Here is a 20376-nt window from a genome sequence, read left to right on the forward strand (position 1 = left end):
GGGAATCACGAACTAGGGACTTTAGGAGGATAGGTCGGGTTAATCGCCTTGGACATAAGCGACTTAGTTTCAATTCAATTGCTTAAACACTCTATCATTGTTATCATCGTATTCCTTCATGTTCATTCAGTTAATTGCTTTGGTAAAAGATCAATTAGGGGTAGAGTAATTTAGTTAGGGTTAGAATAACTTAGTCAGAATTAGATAATCTAGTTAGGATTAGTGCAAACCAACCTAGGAGTAGATTAATTAAACAAAACCAACTCAAACCCCTTAAGCCTAGATAACATCCGAGACTTAGTAATTCGGTACTTGCAGAAATAAATCCTGTGGACGATAACCTGGACTTAAACCCAGAAATTTATTACTTGATAACGACGGGGTACACTTATCCCTCAGATCGGGTTCTTCACGGAATCCGCATCAAGTTTTTGGCGCCGTTGCCGGGGATTTATTTCTTCTGCAATATCGAACCAAAGGTCAACTTGTTAGTTTAGGCATTCTTTGTGAATACTTTCCTTGTTAATATCATATATACTTGTTTATAATCATGATTCTTTGTACTATATACCTATACCGATTATATTTGTTTGTATACACTTATTTATATATACTCATTTATGATAGCCATCCTTATTTATACTTACGCTTGTGTATATTCGTTTGTACGAATATGTAGCTATCAACTTCACCTATACGTGTCTGTATATGTTTATTTGCACCATTCTTATACTTGTACAAAACTGTATGATTTGTATGATCTTCTTTCAGCTTTCATTTATTTCTGTATTTATCTTTTCTCAGCGTATGCCTACGAGATCAGCAAAAATACCGGTTGTCCCTCTTAACCCTGAACTTGAACGTACTCTTCGCAGGAGCAAACAGATCGGAAAGCTGAAGCAAGACGAGATCATCGAGCCCATCAAGCCCGTCAAGATGACTGACAATGAACGGAACAATGAGAACACCGGACCAGAGAGCGACAATCGTCTGATGAGTGAGATCCTGGCACCCCACCGACATCAGCATCTGTCAGGCATTGCTGCTCCAAACATTCCGGCAAACACATACGAAATCAAGTCTGGTATAATTCACTTGATCCAACAGACTGGATTGTTTGGAGGAGAAGCACATGAAAGCCCGAATGATCATTTGGATCGCTTCCTAATGTGCGCAGACACTGCAAGGACCAACGGGGTCCCCCAAGATGCTGCTAGACTGAAACTTTTCCCATTCTCTCTGACGGGGCAAGCTTTGGAATGGCTGAGAACACTGGAGCCTGGTTCAATCACAACGTGGGCAGGGTTGGAGAAGGAATTCTTGTCCTACTACTTCCCTCCCTCAAAAACAGCAATGCTCAGGGGTGAGATCACATCCTTCCACCAACCTGAACATGAGGCGCTCCACACATCTTGGACTCGATTCAGGAAAATGCTACGCATGTGCCCTCATCATGACATACCCAAGCATCAATTAGTGAGCGTCTTCTATCACGGACTGACACCCACCAACAGAGCCATTGTTGACTCCGCAGCGGGTGGAGATTTGTTTAGAAAGACAGCAGCAAAGGCATATGACATGATCAATGAGCTGGCCAGAAAGAGTGTGCAGTGGCAAGAACAGAAGCTCGCCGGCCCCACTAGGCAGCGGGTATTTGCTGTGGAAGAACAGGAGCAAAATCCAGTTGTTGCAGATTTGAGTAGGAAGATGGATGTACTGTTGGCTACGCTTAGCCGACCTCCCACCTGTGTGCACTGTGGCGGTGACCACAATGGTAAGGATTGTCAAGTAGGTAGCCCTTTCGCTGGAGATGGGGTGGAGATGGTAAATTATGTTGGGGGGCAACCAAGATACAATCAGAATTACAACAACGGTAACCCCAACAACTACAACTCCTACAACAACAATGGCAACTACAGGAGGCCTCAGCACCCGAACCTCTCTTACGGGAATTCAAATCAGAATGTACTCCAACCTCCTAACGGATTTGTTCAAGAGCATAGAGAGCAAGGGCTTGGCATGCCCCCATACCAACAGTAAAATCAAGGGCCAATGCAACACCCTAAGGAATCTGACGAAGTGATCACTCTTCTGAAGGAGATCTCAGCTAGGCTCGCCAACAACGAAGCCTTCTGCAAGGACTTGAGCAATCAGGTGGCTCAGATTAATAGGGACAGGCAGAAAAGGCCACAGGGTTCTCTCCCGAGCACAACGGAGAAGAATCCAAAGATCCTGAGAAAGGATTGAGTAAGGGGGAGAAATCGGGTTCTCCTCGGTTTTAATCCAAAGTTTGAACAATTTGCTCTTATTTCCTGTTGTTATATTGAATAATTGAATTTTGATCTTGTTTTTTTTTAACTGTCAAACTTTGTTTCCCCCGTGCTCTATATATATATAAAAAAAAAAAAAAATCGCCCAGCCTAGGCGAGTTGGGCACTGCCCAACTCACCGGGTTGGTCGGCCGAGCCAGCCAGCTCGGACGACAAGGGCTGTTCGGGATTTTAAAAATCCCGAGCCAAAAAAAAAAGGGAGAAAGGAATTGGAAAAAGGAAAAGAATAAGAAAAGAAAAAAAAAGGGGGGGGGGGGATGACTCATCATCCCTTTCCCCACCTTCTTCTTTCCTTCTCTCTTCTTTCTTTTCTTTTATCCCACCATTTTTCTTCACCTTCCCTTTCTTTTCTTCAAAACCTAACCCCCCCAAATCCTTCATTCTAACCCGAATTCAAGATATAAGGTATGAATCTTTACCTATTTTTTATCTCTAACGTGTTTGTAGACTTAGATTTTAGCTTAGGGTGATAATTTTTTAGATTTAAGGAAAACCTAAGTTTTGGTTCCCTTTTCTCAAATTAATGCCTTGTTTGCTTCTAAATTCTTGATTTCCTTGCAATTTATGATTAATCTATAGTTTGGGTATGATTCCTATTATTAATTTTGTGAATATTTGGAGAAATTGCTCAATTTGGGCAAAATCCCCATTTTAGCTCAAAGTTCAACCATTCAATTAGTTAGAAACTTGTCAAAAAGGTTGGGAATTGCATTCTTCTTGTGTTTTAGTCATTGGGTATCTCCAATTTTGCATGAATTTTGTGAATTTCGGGTAAAACATTTAGGGACCAAATGCTTATGATTTAGTCCCTAAATGCCTAAAGCTATGATTGTGCCTATGAATATGAATGATTTATTGAGGGTTTATGTTGAAGCTTGTAAATATTTTCTAACTCTCCCATTTTTGGTCTATTCCTCAGGAGATATGGGTCGGAAAGGAAAAGCTAAGATCGTCTTCGAGAACGAAGCCGAATCGGAGGTCGAGTTCGACGAGAACCTCCAAGCTAAGTATGATCCACCCTTTGGCCTTGTTGATGAACGTGAGGGTCTTTTGTATGATAGGTTTTCCAAACAAGACCTTGCTACACATATAATTTTCGATCAAACCTATTTGTCGAGTCTAGGTTTAAAGAAGGATTTCAATGAACTCCTCAAATTCCACGGCTGGTATAGACTAGCCACAACCCAGACTCCGGTTTATCACAATTTTACTATTGAATTCTTGACAACTTGGAAAAAGGAGCTGCCCTTGGGCGGTGGGAAGCATTCCTTTAGGCTAAACGGTAAACCTTACCGCATTGATGCCACCACACTAGCAGCCTTAATGGGGGTTTATAATCACCCAGAGACAATCTCAGACTTTGAATTGCCTCTAACAAAAGATATAGCTTGGGAGCAACTCACAGGCATATCCAGCTTTAACTCCTAGACTGCTAGCCCGGGCGCTCTCCGAGACCCGCTTCTCAATCTCGTCCACAAGTTTGTGGCCCATAACTTGTTGGGCAAAAACGAGAGTAATAAAGTCTCAAAGACGGAATTGCTCATATTATGGTGTGTGGCCAACCACAAACCCGTGGACACTGTCAAGGCCGTATTTGAAGGCTTCTCGAGCCAAACAAGTAGAAAACGTGGTTCCCTAGGTCTTGGGCATCTAGTTACCAACCTGCTCGAGAGCCAATTCAAGAACTTAGATAATCCCGAAGTTGCTATTTATCCTACTCTGCTAAACTCTAAGTTTTTGGAGAAATCTACTTTTCAAGGAGTTTTTAACAGGAACACAACTGGAGGAGCAAGCTCCAGCGGAGGAGGAAGAAAAAGGGCACGAGTTCCACAACAGAGAAGGGATGAAGAACCTGAGGAAGAAGAACCTGCAACGGCAGGAGACCAAAGGGAACACCAAGCGTCGGGGACGGAGGCCCAGTTCCAAGCCATCAACACCATGATGGCAGAAATGCGGGATCTTAACCTTCGGACTTTTAACACTGTTCAACAGATGGACCAACAGTTCACCAACTTTGAGCAGAATATGGACCGAAGGCTTTCGGGTCTTGAATACGTAGCGGCTGATTACTGCGAGCGCTACAACATGCCTTGGCCTTATCCCCCGGCCGATCAGTAAGTTATCTTCTCCACCCTAACTTTTTACACTCGTATTTCATGATCTATAATGCAATGTTGGAACTTATTGCATATTTTAAGTGTGAGGAGGAGGGGTAGACAAACTTACAAAAATTGTATAAATTTTTAAATTTTTGCGTCGTGTCTAGTTTAGGTTTGCGTTTTGGCGTTTTATTATGTTTTTGCATGTTTAGGACCTAAAACCGTGAACCTCCTTCGAATCTAAACTTCGTTATTTGTCTTTGAGAGCTGAGAACCGAATCTAAAATTGCATGACAACTAGTTTAGGTGTGGGACACAACTCTTGTATCTGTAAAAGCATGAGCTACAGTTTGCATTTAGACCCTACTTTTGAAGAAATGCTAAAATCATTACTTAGGTAGATAACTTAAGAATTGAAGGCATGTAATATTAAACTTGAGTTTGGGGAAAACTAGTAAACACAAAATTGAAACCCAAAGAATTGTGAGTTGAATTTGAGCCTAAGAGCGAACATCAAAAAGCTCTTTTTCTTGACATTTTTGTGTGAATGCTTTGACTTGTGGAAGATTACAGATTTTGCACCTAATACTGTGTTGAACCTACATGCAATGATTTGAGATGATAAACGATGAATCAGCCTCATTAGAATTAACCTTTTCTTTACCTTGTTTTTCTTTTTCATCCACTCTAGGAAGCCCCTTTGAGCCGACATTTTTGTAGTTTGTAGATTTTTCTTTCGTTCTAACCCGTTTTTGTGAACCACAACTTGGTTCGCTACTTAACCTTTGTTTTTGCAAAGCTCAAATTGAGCCTTTGTTTTTCTCTAGCGCTTTATCGTTGTTTATGGCATTATAGTAGCAAGCCAAAAGGCTAAGAAGTGAATGAGCATCACTATCCCAAAAGAAAAAAGAAAAAAAAAAGAGAGAAGAAGAAAAACAGAAAAAGAAAAAGAAAAGAAAAGAGACGAACAAAAGGGAAGAACCCCATTCCCTAGTTCTTAGAAAAATCAAAAATGTCTCAAAGAAAACATCCCAAAAAGAAAACAATAAGGGACGAATAAAAAGCTCAATCACTTCATATTTGCTAAAGCCATTTAAACTTTGTTGTTGTAGCGCTAGAACACTTAACCTTTGTTGTACCTTTAACCCTCTAACCACATTACAACCCCAATTAGAGGCTGTTTTTGATATCATCGGAGTCATATAGCATAGTAGAGGAACTCGGATGAACGTTCAAAATCAACGTAATCCTAAGCAAGAATATAAGCCGAGAGTAAAAACACTTTAGCCACCAAAATTGTGTGAATGAGTGAACTACCTATGGTGAGGTGTTTTACTTAGCGATCCCCTCAAGCTCGTTCAATTGAACATGTGTTCCTTTACTTAAAACTATGACCTATTGTAATTGAAATGCGGTTTTTGGATATCGTGTCTCTACTTTGTATTTCCGAATGCATGTAATTACAGATGCTCGAAATTGTGTCAAGCACCTAGTCAAACTGGGAAGTTTTCTAGCTTGCTTGTGATGGCGGGTTTAGTTTTTTTTAGTTTACTTGGGGACAAGTAAAGTTTTAAGTGCGAGGAGGTTTGATAGGGGTCAAAAACCCCTATCTTTGGGTACGGTTTTAGGACGGTTTTTAGGTTTATTTGGCTGATAAGCGAGAAATTCTCGCATTTAAATGCTTTTGTGTGAGTTAGTTAGAAATTGGAAGCATTCTATTTACTTTTTGTCGTTTAGGCTCGTTTTGTGATCAATTTAGGCAAATACGGCCGAAATAACACGCATAATAGAATTCCGTTATCTTTTGAAGCTAATTGGTCCGTCAAAAGTCGCACCAAACGAAGCGTTTGCTCAAAATAAGCGATTGACGGATCAATTCGGCTTTTGGACTAATGTTTTCTGGAGTTTTTATGTGTGTGCAGGTGTAAGTTCAGACGAAAAAGGGTTTGGAAGTCATCCGGTACGGATCGAGCGCGCTTCGGGCGAAAACGCTCGGCGAGCAGGGCCCCCCGGGCCATTTCTGCTCGCCGAGCAGGCCTCTGGAGGCCTGCTCGCCGAGCAGGCTATGCCTGCTCGCCGAGCAGGCCCCTGGTGGCCTGCTCGCCGAGCAGAAGCCTGCTCACCGAGCAGGCCACCAGGCGCCTGCTCGGCGAGCAGGGGCTGCTCGTCGCAATTCTGCTCGGCGAGCAGCCTTTCCTGCTCGGCGAGCAGACCTGCGGGAATTGGTCAAAAAGACCAATTCCGCCCCCACAAAGCCACGTTCGGCCCCACGTCTTCCTACACCAACAAGGACACGAAATTAGGTCAAAACGAGGCCCGAGACGCGGCTATAAATAGGAATTTCCAATTGTAAATTGAATATCTTTTACTTTTGTAATTAGCTTAGCTTCCACCTTGAGAAATCCTCTCCACCTCCTCCATAACCTTCAAACCTCCATTGAAGACACCTCCGAAGCTCCATTCACCGAGGATTACTCAAGCTCCATCCTTAAATCCTAGAAAGACGCCTGCATTGGTAGACAGGTTCCCTGAAAGGGATTTTTCTTCTTTTATATTCTGTCTAGCCTCTGATACATGCTATGAATTCTAGGTTTATTGTAACTTCGTGACAATTCCTTCATCTTTGATATATAATATAGATTTTCTTTATTCAACTGTTTTGATGTTTTAATCTTTGTCTTACGCTTTGTCTGATTGGTTTAACTCATTCGATAATCCCAAAATTAGGTTGGCACATATTGCGAGCTGAATCTGACCTAGTCAGTGCCTATAGGATTGACGACCCTATAGAAGATTAAGCCCAAATTACTGAGCCTTAGAGCTAGTTTCGGCCTTACAAGGGAATCACGAACTAGGGACTTTAGGAGGATAGGTCGGGTTAATCGCCTTGGACATAAGCGACTTAGTTTCAATTCAATTGCTTAAACACTCTATCATTGTTATCATCGTATTCCTTCATGTTCATTCAGTTAATTGCTTTGGTAAAAGATCAATTAGGGGTAGAGTAATTTAGTTAGGGTTAGAATAACTTAGTCAGAATTAGATAATCTAGTTAGGATTAGTGCAAACCAACCTAGGAGTAGATTAATTAAACAAAACCAACTCAAACCCCTTAAGCCTAGATAACATCCGAGACTTAGTAATTCGGTACTTGCAGAAATAAATCCTGTGGACGATAACCTGGACTTAAACCCAGAAATTTATTACTTGATAACGACGGGGTACACTTATCCCTCAGATCGGGTTCTTCACGGAATCCGCATCAGGGCGCTCACGCGTCGTGGCCGTCGAACGCGCGTTCCGCGCTGCCAGGCGCACACGCCCCGTGGGCGACGAGAGCGCGCTCCGCGCCATCGGGCCCGTGCATCGCTCGGACGTCGAGCGCGTGCCACTCGTGGTTGGACGCGTGCGTCCGACGGACGTCGAGCGCGCGCCCCGTGCCGTGGAGCGGGCGTCCGACCGTCGTCGATCGTGCGTCGGATGCCGCTAAGCACTCGCGCCATGCCGCTAAGCATTCGCGAGCCACCCTATCGGCAACAGCGACCCGACGTAACTTTTTCTTCCTTATTATGTACTTATTATTCTTTATATATTTTTTTGTTTTTCAAAACTTCCGGAATCAATCGCTTCAACCGTCTTGCTTTCAGGTTTTCGTCACAGGTCCTCCGACTCGGTGTCTACAACGTGGTACGAGTTATTCTTTTAGCCCAATCGTTCGTTATTGACAATGATTCGTTCCCTTTTATTCGCGTGGGTCCGTGTCTCGATTTTTGGATTACGACCGGATCTTTTGGATCTATCGAGAGACGTAACCACGTGTTTATTTTGTGATGGAATCACTTTTGGATTTTATTTTAGGGAACGGACTAATCGCGTAATGTGTTTGTTTTTAGCGTTAAGAACCCGTTTGCTCGTTTTGGCTACGTGAAAAGACGGCGAGTCTTATTTGAGCGCGCGGTAATCTTTCGGCTAGCAACAATTCTTTATTCCTTCCAATCTACGGGATATATCACCTCAGTGTAGCTATAGAAAATCAACGTTTCGTTGAATCGCATGTTTATTCGAAGCAAGGATATCACCGTTCTTTTTCATTTAGGCACGAGTTAAGCCAACACGCACATCGGGCCATATTTCTTGTAGTTTTGGTAACGGTCGAAATGATCGAGTCGTTAGTCCAACCCACAGTCTCGTCCATATGGCGCAATTATGCGGTTTAGCTTAATTCGGCTTTATGATTTTAAACGGGGTATACACTTGTTCGAGGCATGCATACAACGGCATTGGTTTATTTTCTTTAACTACTCTCGGGATTTAACATATATCGTAGATATAGAATGATTTTGGTCGTTTAGTTCATTTTTTCTTTTATTTTTCTTAGTCACTTTTGCGGACACGTCCATTTCTCTTAAGAACAACACAAGGCATAACACAAGAGCTCGTCTTTTATTCGGAAGGGACGGGCCACGTTTGCGAAACTCTTTACGTTACAACACGGTCGTTCGAAACAGAAATGTTCTTCGTTTTCGTTTCGTCATAATTTCGCTTTATCCCAACCTATTTAAAGAATGTGAATAATGGCTACTGTTAATATAGTCTTTTGAATCGAGATATAACTATCCTTAATGCCAAACCGATTCGTACTAATACGTGCTTACGTCATAACGTATTTCCTGAACATGTGCCTTCTTCGGGACACGGAAAAGGGACCAGGCGGGTCGCACAAGTTCATTCATACGAGATGGCTAAGTCGTCTTTAATTCGAATCGTTTCGATATTTTTGGGTAGTTTGTACATCGGTTCAAGAGTATATATTAATGTATCGTTTCATTTTGTTTATCTATTTTAGGATTAGACACGTATCATGGCGATTTGAAAACACGAACTGATTCATTTATCACATCAAAAATAGTAACGGATAATCCTATGGAAACTTCTAAGGCTACTATATGCTGACACGGCTGATCGCGGGACCTCACAGGACCGCACAAATTCGCCCCTAACGAATGGATGGGGACCTTTTGGCGCCTTACTGTAAGGGGGAACTTACACTAGCCTCTTTCGAGCGACGAATGGACTCTCGCTAGAGGTTTCACGGAAATTACCCAAAAGGTTTACAATAATGCACATGAATGCATACGAAAAGAAATAATACGATCCGTCCCCATTAAGGGCTTAATACACGCCTTCCGGAATCAAATTTCTCGCTTCCCCAGCAGAGTCGCCACTTGTTAGACGAGGTGCCGCGGCCTAATCTCCCGGGCGGACTGGGGGGTGGACACCTCATGGTGACGTAAGCGGTGATTGGCGCCGAAAGCAACCAATCATGGAATCAAGCTGCTCGGCGGGACCGGAGCTCGGAGTATGGAAGAGTCGCCACCCACGAATGGGAAAATGAACACCGATCCCTTGCGGGAGACCGGTGAGGGTTCGGGAAACTTAGGTACGAGCCGAGAAGGCTAGTTCCTTTCCGGAGAAAGGCTACTAGGCACCCCGACATCGTCCGGTTATGAACCACCGACCTCCTACTCAACGTGTTAGGCGATAACGGACTAATCGCATATTTCTTTAAGTTTAAAATTCATTTGAAACCTTTTCTTTCTCGTTTTGAAAACCATTTTGAGCATATATTATTGAAAAGCCACTTTGGTAAAGAATCACCCATTTACATCAGTTCAAAATACATAGGAGAGAGAGGGGGGAGAAGAAAGAATTGATTTGTTTACAATGTGATTTATGTTTCGTATTACATACTAATTCTAAACTAAGCTCACTTTCCAAAAAAACGTTTATTTACATGGTTCGTACCTTAATCGCCGTTGGAACGATTTAGGTACGTTTCAAGACCCCGTTAATGACGTTCACTCGAATCGCCGTTGGAACGACTCGGGCGTTTGAAAACGTGGAGATAAAAGCCTTTAATAAGAAAACGTGGTTAGGCATACAAGTCAATTTATTTGGTACAAATAATTTAAGAAAACAATTCAAAACTCTATTTATTCACAATGAAAACGATTTTAATTACAAGGTTCGCTTAATCCGTCGTTGGAACGGATTAAGGTTTTAAAACGTGATGATTTTAAGAAACGGTTTAAAGAGGTCAAGAAAACATTATTTACACTTTAAGAACATCTAGAAAAGCTTTAATTTAAACCAACCAATTAAACTCTCTTTTTTGTGATTTATTTTCCCCTTTTTTCACTCAATTGAACCTTATCATTATCATAATTACAACAATAACCCAACTAATACAAAATTCCTCAATTGAAAACCAATTTAAAACCACGTCCCCCAAATGCCAAAAAGAATGAGGAAGAAGCATATACATATATATATACATATATTTAAAAATAATAATATACATACAATTTAGAAAACTAAGTAAGAATATCACCTAATATAGCTAAGTATATACATAATAATGAAAATAAAAGATACTAAATATAATACACTTTTACCATACTTAAAAAACATGTAAAACAATGAACAAAGTCTTTAAATGGGAAGAATAACATTTAATATCCAAAATAGTTTTACCCAATAATAATTAACATAATTCAAATGAGCCAAAAACTATATATATATATATATACCTATATACTACTTTATAACATTAAATCCAAATGAATTAAATTTCAAAATGAAATAAATAACTATATTGTACATAATAAATAATTATAGAATTTAAAAATAATTTTTATCAACATATTACATAATAATATACATATATATACAAGTAGAAGTGTCAAAAAGTGGAGAAAGGAGGGTAAAAATGGTGATTTTCGGTTTCAGCAGATTACCGACGGAAAATCCGTCGCCAATCTGCTGTTAGTGACAGAAAAGGCAGAATTACAACAGCACTCCAAAACTTTCCAGATTCGTTCAAAAGCTTTAAATTAAGTCTAATTCAATCGTTTTGGATCCCCGAACTACCAAAAATGGATCATAGTCTATAACGGAGTTTCCTAAAACGACGTTCTTATTTTGAAACGTTATTCGGAAATATCTTTTCTAAAACTTATAATTACAACGTTTTAATACCCGAACTACCTTTTAATCGGATCACGGTTCGTATTGGGATATTAAAACGAGGTTTTTTATTTTAAAACGAAACCGGATTTTGTTTAACACGAGATAAAAATAAATAAATACGAAGAATTAAATAAAATGTGATAAATAAATGAATAACTAAATAAATAAATTTAGGACATAAAAATAAATAAACAAAAGAAATAAATTAAATAAAGTAAAACGAGTCTAGTCCTCGGATAATACCTCAAGTTCGGTATTGACGGTTGAAGTCGGTTGATTCCACGAATCGTGCTTTCCCGGTGTTTTTTGTGTTTTTGGTAAAATTTTAACTTTTAGGAAATTTGAAATTTTTAGGAAAAAAAATGTTTTTTCCCAAAAAATAAATTTTCTCTCTCTAAAAATGTTTAGAGTGAGAAAATCCTCCCAAAAAGTCCCCCCCTAAATGCATGGGGATCCGTGCCTTATATAGGCAAACGGATCCCCGGAACTTTGGGCGACGCCCGACGAGCGTCGGGCGCCTGCCCAGCGGTCGTCGGGCGCTCGCCCAACGGCTGTCGGGGGTGCGTGCCTGATGGCCGTCGGGCGTCCCGCACACGCCGAGCGCACGCCCTGCGCTGCCGGACGTGCGTCTGACTGTCGTCGGACACCGTCGGTTGCCGCTAGGCGCTCGCTCTACGTCGGGGAGCGTCCACGAGCCGCTCACTCAACGACCGCGATTCTCGTTGACTCACCGTTTTATTATTATACGTTTTTCTCTTTTTCTTTCTAAATTTTCCGGAACCAACCGCTTCGACCGCTTTGTTAAAGGTTTTCGTCACAGGTCCTCCGACTCGGTGTCTACAATCGTCATCAGCCTTGTGCTTCTGGTAAGCATTGATTTCCTCGATGGGAGCATCATCCTCAGGGATAGGGGGTATCGATGTATCAAATGCATACCCTATTTTATCGAACTTCAAAACAATTTTGAGGTTGCGATACCAGTCGGTGAAGTTTGAACTATTCAACTTGTTATCGGTAAATGTATTTTGCAGATTGGTGTTAGTCATGATTTTAAGAGTGTTTAATTAAACTGAGAGTGAGAAAGAGTAAACGTATGTTATTCATTTGCTTTAAAGTATATCAATCTAAAATTATAGGCCTTTTAGTTTATTTCAGATTGCTCCCACTATTTTACCAAAATTAATAGCCCTCCATATTAATTCGAAGAATTTCACAAATCCTTTAGTGAGCTAGGATCCTAACTCCTGAGATTTCGCCTTGAGTTTGCTCAACAAGCTAGTCTCATTTGTTAGGTAGATTCATGTAATCAATCACATCTCGAATGTGACTCCTAGGTTATTGGGTTACTAACCACATTAGTAACTAATATGTTATTCACATTAATCCCAACCATATTGCCCATTAGTTTATGACAACATGAGTTTGCTCATCCAATTATCATAATCTAATTTAAGTATTACCCCATATTCATGAAAGAATAACTTTCGATAATTCAGGTGTTACCATAAGACCCCGAGCTTGAGTTTGCTCAACAACCCAATGGCCCCCAGTACTGCCGGCTGAATTATAATATTAGGGAGGGGCAACCGATTTTAATAACTTGCTTATTTACTTAACTTTTTAACGAGGGATTTTATTTAAGTCTCATAATCTAACTTAGTCTTGATTTGCTTTAGCATACATCAGACATACATACATTCACATACATTGGCATTATGGACACATTATCTAAATTATTCCGTCGAGCCAGAGACGGAATAAAAGGCCAAACCTAAGGAAATACTAACTATTACATATTTCTCTTTAGGTCCTCCGTCTTCTCCATGGCGCCTCGAAATTACATATTAATTTCTATACTACTATAAGAAAACTTCAATTGAATTGAAGGGAATCAGATGAGAGGAGAAATTACAATAGATAGTAGAAAGGCAGGACGCGCAGGCCCTATTTCAAAAATACCAAAAGACTAAAAGAGGGTCCAAATATGTCCATAACTCCAAACATGCATAGACTCAATTAAATAAATTTAATTGGTTGATTACATAACCGGCTTATGTAATATTTAGGTTAATCACATTAACTCGTCAAATTAACTTTCATCCAATTTTACTTCTAATCGTTTTGTATCTTTATATTAATCCTTAGATTAATATAACCATATAAAACGTTGATTATGCACGTCCCAATTATTTTGATTTCAATTCATTTAACACTTTGATTTACATATTGGTAAAAACAAACATTTAAACGAATTTTTCATTCGATAATCAAAACAGAAAACTATTAATTTCTGAAACATATATATACATTTAATACAAAACGATTTCAAACCATTTAAAATCAAGTGGGTATCGGGCCGGGCCCGAGAGCGGGCTGCTGCCGATTGGCAGCAGCCCTTAGGGCACGCGGGACGCCGCTGCCTTGCGGCAGCGGCGCCCCTGCGCCGCACGCGGCTGCTGCCGCGAGGCAGCAGCCGCGCGACAGCGGCCAGTCGCGCCGTGAGGCGCGACTCGGGCTGCTGTCGTTATATATATATATATATATTTTTATTAAATATATATATATATGTATATATATCAGTTCTAAAACAATTTTAAAACGATTTTCAGAAATAGGAAAAACTATAATAGATTTCCGTTTTATCATTTAGAATTAATAAACTAATTTTATCAACCTAACTATAAAACTAATAGATTTTGTTATAACGATTATCAACCGAAATAATTAGGAACATAAGCATAATCAGTTTTAATTAACAATTAATCAAAACTTTATTTATCTTTAGAATTAATTAATCAAAACTATTTGTCGATTAATCCTAACCATAAATATTTATTCAATCCTATTGAAAACTTCTATATTTTCATATATGAAATAACTGAAGGAAATTAGGGCTAAGGTATAGCAGCGGAAATATAAAATTTTTAGCCTATTTCCTTTTAACCATAGGATCCGTTAATCGTTATTTCATATAAAGAGGGATAAGAAGGAATACCTTTCGATGAACAATCTACCGTTGTTAAAGAAGCGCCCACAATTCTTCTCCGAGATTCCAACCACAAAGTTTAACACGGTGAGGTTAAGATGAAATCAACCCTTATGAGATGCAACCAAAATAGATTGCCTCTAATTAACCAACACAAGATCAAAGAGAAAGAGGGGTGAATAAGATTAATCAATCGATGGAATGCCGTATGAATTCTTGTCCACGAACTAGGGGATGGGAATTCTTTTTCTCTCTCTAATTAGCAATTTCGAAAATCACTATAGAGGGAGGTTAGAGGCTTGGTCGAAATTCACATGGGAGGGGGTATATATAGTTGCTTGAATCTAAACCCTAGTTAGATAAGAATAGGTTACTTAATAGGAATCCAATTCGGAAAAGGATTCCTAATTATTATCTCACTATATATCTAATATATTTAGGATAATAATAAATAACCTAATAGGATAATAATAGGAGTATATTAATCTAATTAAAACTTCTAATTTAATTATCTCTTAATTAATTTAATTCACAATCCTAATCAAATTAGGATTAATGGAATAAAATTAATTCCTTATTTCTATATATAAATTTCGGCCCCTCCATTTAATTGGGCCTTACTGGGCTCAATTGGGCTTCCATCTATTAATCATATCCATCTCTCTTTTGGTTCCAAGTCTTATGTGTGATCCATTAGGTTCTTACTACTTCTGGCCGTATGCAACTATTAAATTAATTTCTTCAAGAATTATATTTAATCCTTGCATAACGGAATGATGTACTGAGTATGTTATAGGCAAGTCTGTAATCATTCCCCCAGAGTCCGTTAAGAAGACAGGTTGATTCTGTCGTTAACCCTTCCGTATTAGTTACGGTATAATACGATTCTTTATCAACTACATCCTTGAACTGAATCTTATGACTATGGGTAATGTCAAGTCACATATAGCGAGACGTTCGTTTTACTTGTTCTTGGCCGAGTTAACTCAAAAAGATAGGTTAAGTGAAATCCGTATTTCTACTCTTAAGCTATCACCTTGCAAGGGTTTAGAGTCGAGTCTTCCACAAGCGATCCTTGGATGTATCTCCCATTAATCGGGAGTGATAAATGCTCAATCCAATGTATAACTACCCTGACATTACTTCCTGTGACACCCAACCTTTGCAGTTCACAACCCAGAGTCATCTCTGTTAAGGATCGTGGGACCGCAGGATCAAAGTCTCACATTCATTAATTCAGGATGACCAATTAACATTCTTTTGAGTCTGAGGATTAGTTATACCTAGTAATACCAATGAGATGAACAGTTGACAAGGATGAATCTACCCATCCTGTTATCTCAAGTCGGATCCCCAATCCTAATGAACAACGTTTCACCAGATCTATGTAACTGTCCAGATATCTATATATATGAAGCTTGTGAGATCAGCTTTTGGTCGGACAGAAGACATTGTTACATACAAGTCTCAACCGTGATATATCAATCCTAAACATATCACTTGACTTGGGGTGGTTTTAAGTTTATTAGTTTATTATAAAGTTTTGTCTCACTTCATGCTTGTATGAACACTTTATAATCACTTTAAACAAACTTACGGATTTCCTTTTATTAGACTTTATTTAGTGCTTAAAAGGGATTGCCTTTATATAGTTATAAAACATATATCTCATTAAAACAAACGATATAAAGAACAATTCATTTATAATAAGTTTGTATCCCGCAACAATTGACTATAGGACACTAAACCCCAACAGACCTCTCCATGGACTTTGTGTTGGGGCTACCTAAAACTCGATGAGGTATGGATTCTATCTTTATGGTCGTTGACCGGTTCTAAAAAAATGGCTCATTTCATCCCATGTCGTAAGATGAATGACGGTACAATAATCGCTAAGTTGTTCTTCCGGGAGGTAGTAAGGTTGCATGGAGTTCTAAATAGCATAGTGTCGGATAGGGACATGAAGTTCGTTAGCCATTTTTGGCATACATTATGGGCTATCCTTGGCACTACCTTGAAATTTAGCACTACCGCTTACCTGCAAACAAATGGACAAAAAGAGGCGGTCAACCGGACCTTGGGCAACTTATTATGGAGTAAGTGTCAGGACAAGCTCAAGGTGTGGGATTATGTGAGCACAAGCCAAGTTTGCATACAATTCAACTGTGAGGTTGTATACATGATAGGGGTATTTTACCCCTATCTTTTAGCGTGATTTACGGGTTGATTTTGGATAAAATAAATAAGTTTAATTACAAAAATAAAGCGTTTTGATAAAATAAAGAAATAAAAATAAATTTCGTACTTTCAGTTAATTTTTCGTGTTTTTGATTAGTTTAGGAAATAAAAACGTCAAGCTAACTCGGCTCGCAAGATTTGTATTTCAGGTACGAGAAAGGAGCAAAAATCTACTCAAATACGCGGGGCGTGAAACATGGTGTCAGCAATAATTGCCTTATCCGCAGACGCCATGTGGAATTGACTCAGCATACGTGGGGCGTATGACACATGTCGGAAATAATTGGCCTAATCCTGAAAGTCAGACTGCACTGTCTCCTTGAGTCAACTCTTCGTACGCGAGGCGTATCACCATACACGCGAGGCATACCAGGCAATTCCTCAATGATAAAAGCTCAGAGACTCATTTACACGGGGCGTGCTTCAGCTACACACGGCGTAAAAGCTCCAATTCAAGCAATAAAACTTCAGAGACTCAAACACGCGGGGCGTACTTCAGCTACTCAGGGCGTGCTTGAGACAACAAGACATGGAATTGGTCCACATGCAGGAGATTTCTGACGGAATGGGCACTTACGCGGGGCGTAGACCACCTTACACGGGGCGTATCATGGGATTTTTGCACCAAATAATGTTGCTCCATACTTGTGCTTTGTGAAGTTACAACATTGCCCTTGCTTGATGTTTATAAATAAGAAGCTCTTGAACTCCATTTGATACCAATTACACACTAGAGAGCAAAACTATACTCTTTTGATTATTGTAATTTAGATTCAGATTTTGTAGTTAAACTCTCCCCCTCGAGAGCTTGTTCGGTTGTTCCGGCGTTCCATCGAAGTTCCGTTCCACCACTCGTCACCAAGCTCGAGAGTTCCACCTCCACGACCTAGGAGACGGCTTTGAGTCCGGTTAGCTAGTTCCAAGGGCGGATTCTCCCTTTTTACCTGCTAATTAGCTTGTACTCTTCCTATGTACTAGGCTTGGTTGTATTTCATCTATTCACTTTCCATATTTATAATTTATGATTCATAATCTCTATTTCCCTTTACGTGTTAATGTTTATTACTTGTTTTGATATTCGTAATTGATTATTGTGTAGGAGAACACGATTTCCGCCACCATTCGGGCTATCCTTAGGGAGTTATATAGGTGTTGCCTTACCGGAAGTGACAAACCGGAAACCGTAGGAATTGACAAGCCACGGAACTTACGGGCCCTAGTTTCTAATTCCCCCACATTAGACACACCTTGACTAGGAATCACGTAGTCTAAGTGCTTCACGGGTCGGTCCTACTACACTTAGTTGGCTTTACAAGAGTAAATTATTATCCGTATACATTTAGAGTCGTTATTTATCGTGGTTATAACGTATCGTTATTCATCCTACTTCATGGGGTTTTAGCTACATAAATCTGTGTCGCCAATAGTTAGGAATAGTGTGTAGTTGCGTCTTACTTTACCCCAAAGTAATCACCGCTTAAATAACATACGAAACCGAGTCGTCTAATACTTGTAATTATAAATCCCGTGGATTCGATACCCGATCTTAACCGGATTATTACTTGATACGACGGGGTACACTTGCCCCTAAGTAGTCGTAGTGTCTAGTGGAGTTAGAACATTTAAAAGATCACATCCATATTCATAGCACATTCACCGCAATACACATTTAGTCGTCATTAGAAAACTCTACCTAGATCCTACGCTCATCAATACATGAAGACTCCAAACCATCCGCTTGACCTAAGGGACATTCCGAAGGGGGAAAAGAAGAGTGTGGCCGCCCAACACCTTGCCAATGACTACCACCAAATGCACCAAGAGGTGAGGCAAAGTATTGAAGAAAAGAATAATAAGGTCAAGGCTAGGGTGGATGAACACCGAAGGGATCTTTAATTTAAGGTGGGGGACGAGGTGATGGTCTACTTGAGCAAAGAGAGAGTCATGAATGCTCTGAGTAGCAAGCTTGAATCGAGTAGGTATGGGCCATACAAAGTGATCAAGAAAGTAAACGCTAATGCTTATCATATAACCCTTCCAAATTGGCTCGGAAAAATGTCACCCTCCCCCAATATGCGGGATTTGAGCCCACGGAAACATGAAGGAACTCTTGAGACGACACGGAACAAGTTGGAGTCCAATTCTTTTGAAAAGGGAGTCAATGATGAGGGAATTTCTGACACATGCCCGTGTGATGGAGCAAAGAGAGCCAAAGCTGAAAATGTCACTCACACGGCGTGCCAGTCAGGTCACACGCCGTGTGTCTGTTGCTAGGATTGGGAGAAAACGACTCTTGGACGAAGATGAGCAGAACCTCCTCCACATGTCGAGCCACTTGTTGTCCTTAAATGAGACTCTAGCAAGTGTACTAGATACAAGTAATAAAGTGATAAGTCAAGTATCATCTCCACAGGGATTGAGATCCAAAATAATATAAGAAAATCGTTGCTGAACAGTGTGTGTGTAAAGGTATCTTCTTAGTAAACTTGATTGTTGAGGTTGGTCAGTTAAGACTAAAGAGTGCTAATTCTATTAAAGATATAACAAATAAATGACAATTAAAAGATAGAACAGGCTGAGCACAGCCGAACAGTCCAATGAATCTGTGACAATACCAATGAAGTCAAAGTATCAACTTTAATGCCCACTTAAGTCAACTCTCGTGTGTTCTTAAGTTTCTAAGATTTACTAGAACCAATAGCGTCCTACAGGAACATTCTTTCTTGCATTAAGATCAAAGCTGCATTTCTGTTAAGAAAACCTTTGACACAACCATCTAACATGTCTGCTTCGAGGTTGCGAGATTAATAGAGATATCAGTGAAGATGCAAGAAGTGTCCTAACATTCATCTATCACATGCATAAATGCCTAAGCATAGAAATATAAACCCTCATCAACACATCATTGGTAAAACACCAGAAATTCATTGCAAAGTTATAAGACTTACATTACCGGCCCGGACTGGCCGTGCCCATTCAAAATGGATTACTCACTCATATCAAGCAGTGAGAATCAGAAATTCTTCCAACATTCAGAAACTCCATCTTTTGGAGCTCTCTTCTTTCCTAAACAGTGACTTGGTTTCTTCAAAAGAAGTTATCTTAAAATATGCCCCCCCTCTAATCTTCCCTTTGCTACATCTATTTAAAGGAAGGACCGGGGCCAAAATCGGTACCCGAAAGTACCTTTACAAAATATTACAGAAACAAGTCAATTGTCCAAAAATCTAAACAAACTAGAAATAATAATGGATCCTTTTAACCCTTGAACACTCAAGGGTCGAAACTTCTTGTCATCTTGCTACTTAGGTAAAGCTCTGATACACCTTTCCACCTGCTGCCTCTGCCACGCCCACTTTTGTCCTGTCGCTGTCCGTCATCAGATTATCCGGCGTTTGACCGCTAGATCAGAGAAAGGCTCCACTCCTCTTTGGCAGTTGCGAAACAAGCTGTTTCCAGATTGTTTGGCTTCATCTTTACTTATCTGTAAAAAAATATTAATCAGCCCTTCATTCTCGCAATATAACAGAAAACACCCCTATTCTTTTATAAATATCGTGTTAAAACTTAGTTAATTTCATGCCTAACACCACTCTCCCACTCGGCGTGTCACTTGACTCACACGCTGTGTGGGTTAGTTGGCACAACGTGTGGCCCTGAAAGATGCACTCCGACTAGTTGAAGAACAATACTG

Source organism: Euphorbia lathyris, chromosome 3, assembly GCF_963576675.1.
Source record: "Euphorbia lathyris chromosome 3, ddEupLath1.1, whole genome shotgun sequence".
NCBI lineage: Eukaryota > Viridiplantae > Streptophyta > Magnoliopsida > Malpighiales > Euphorbiaceae > Euphorbia > Euphorbia lathyris.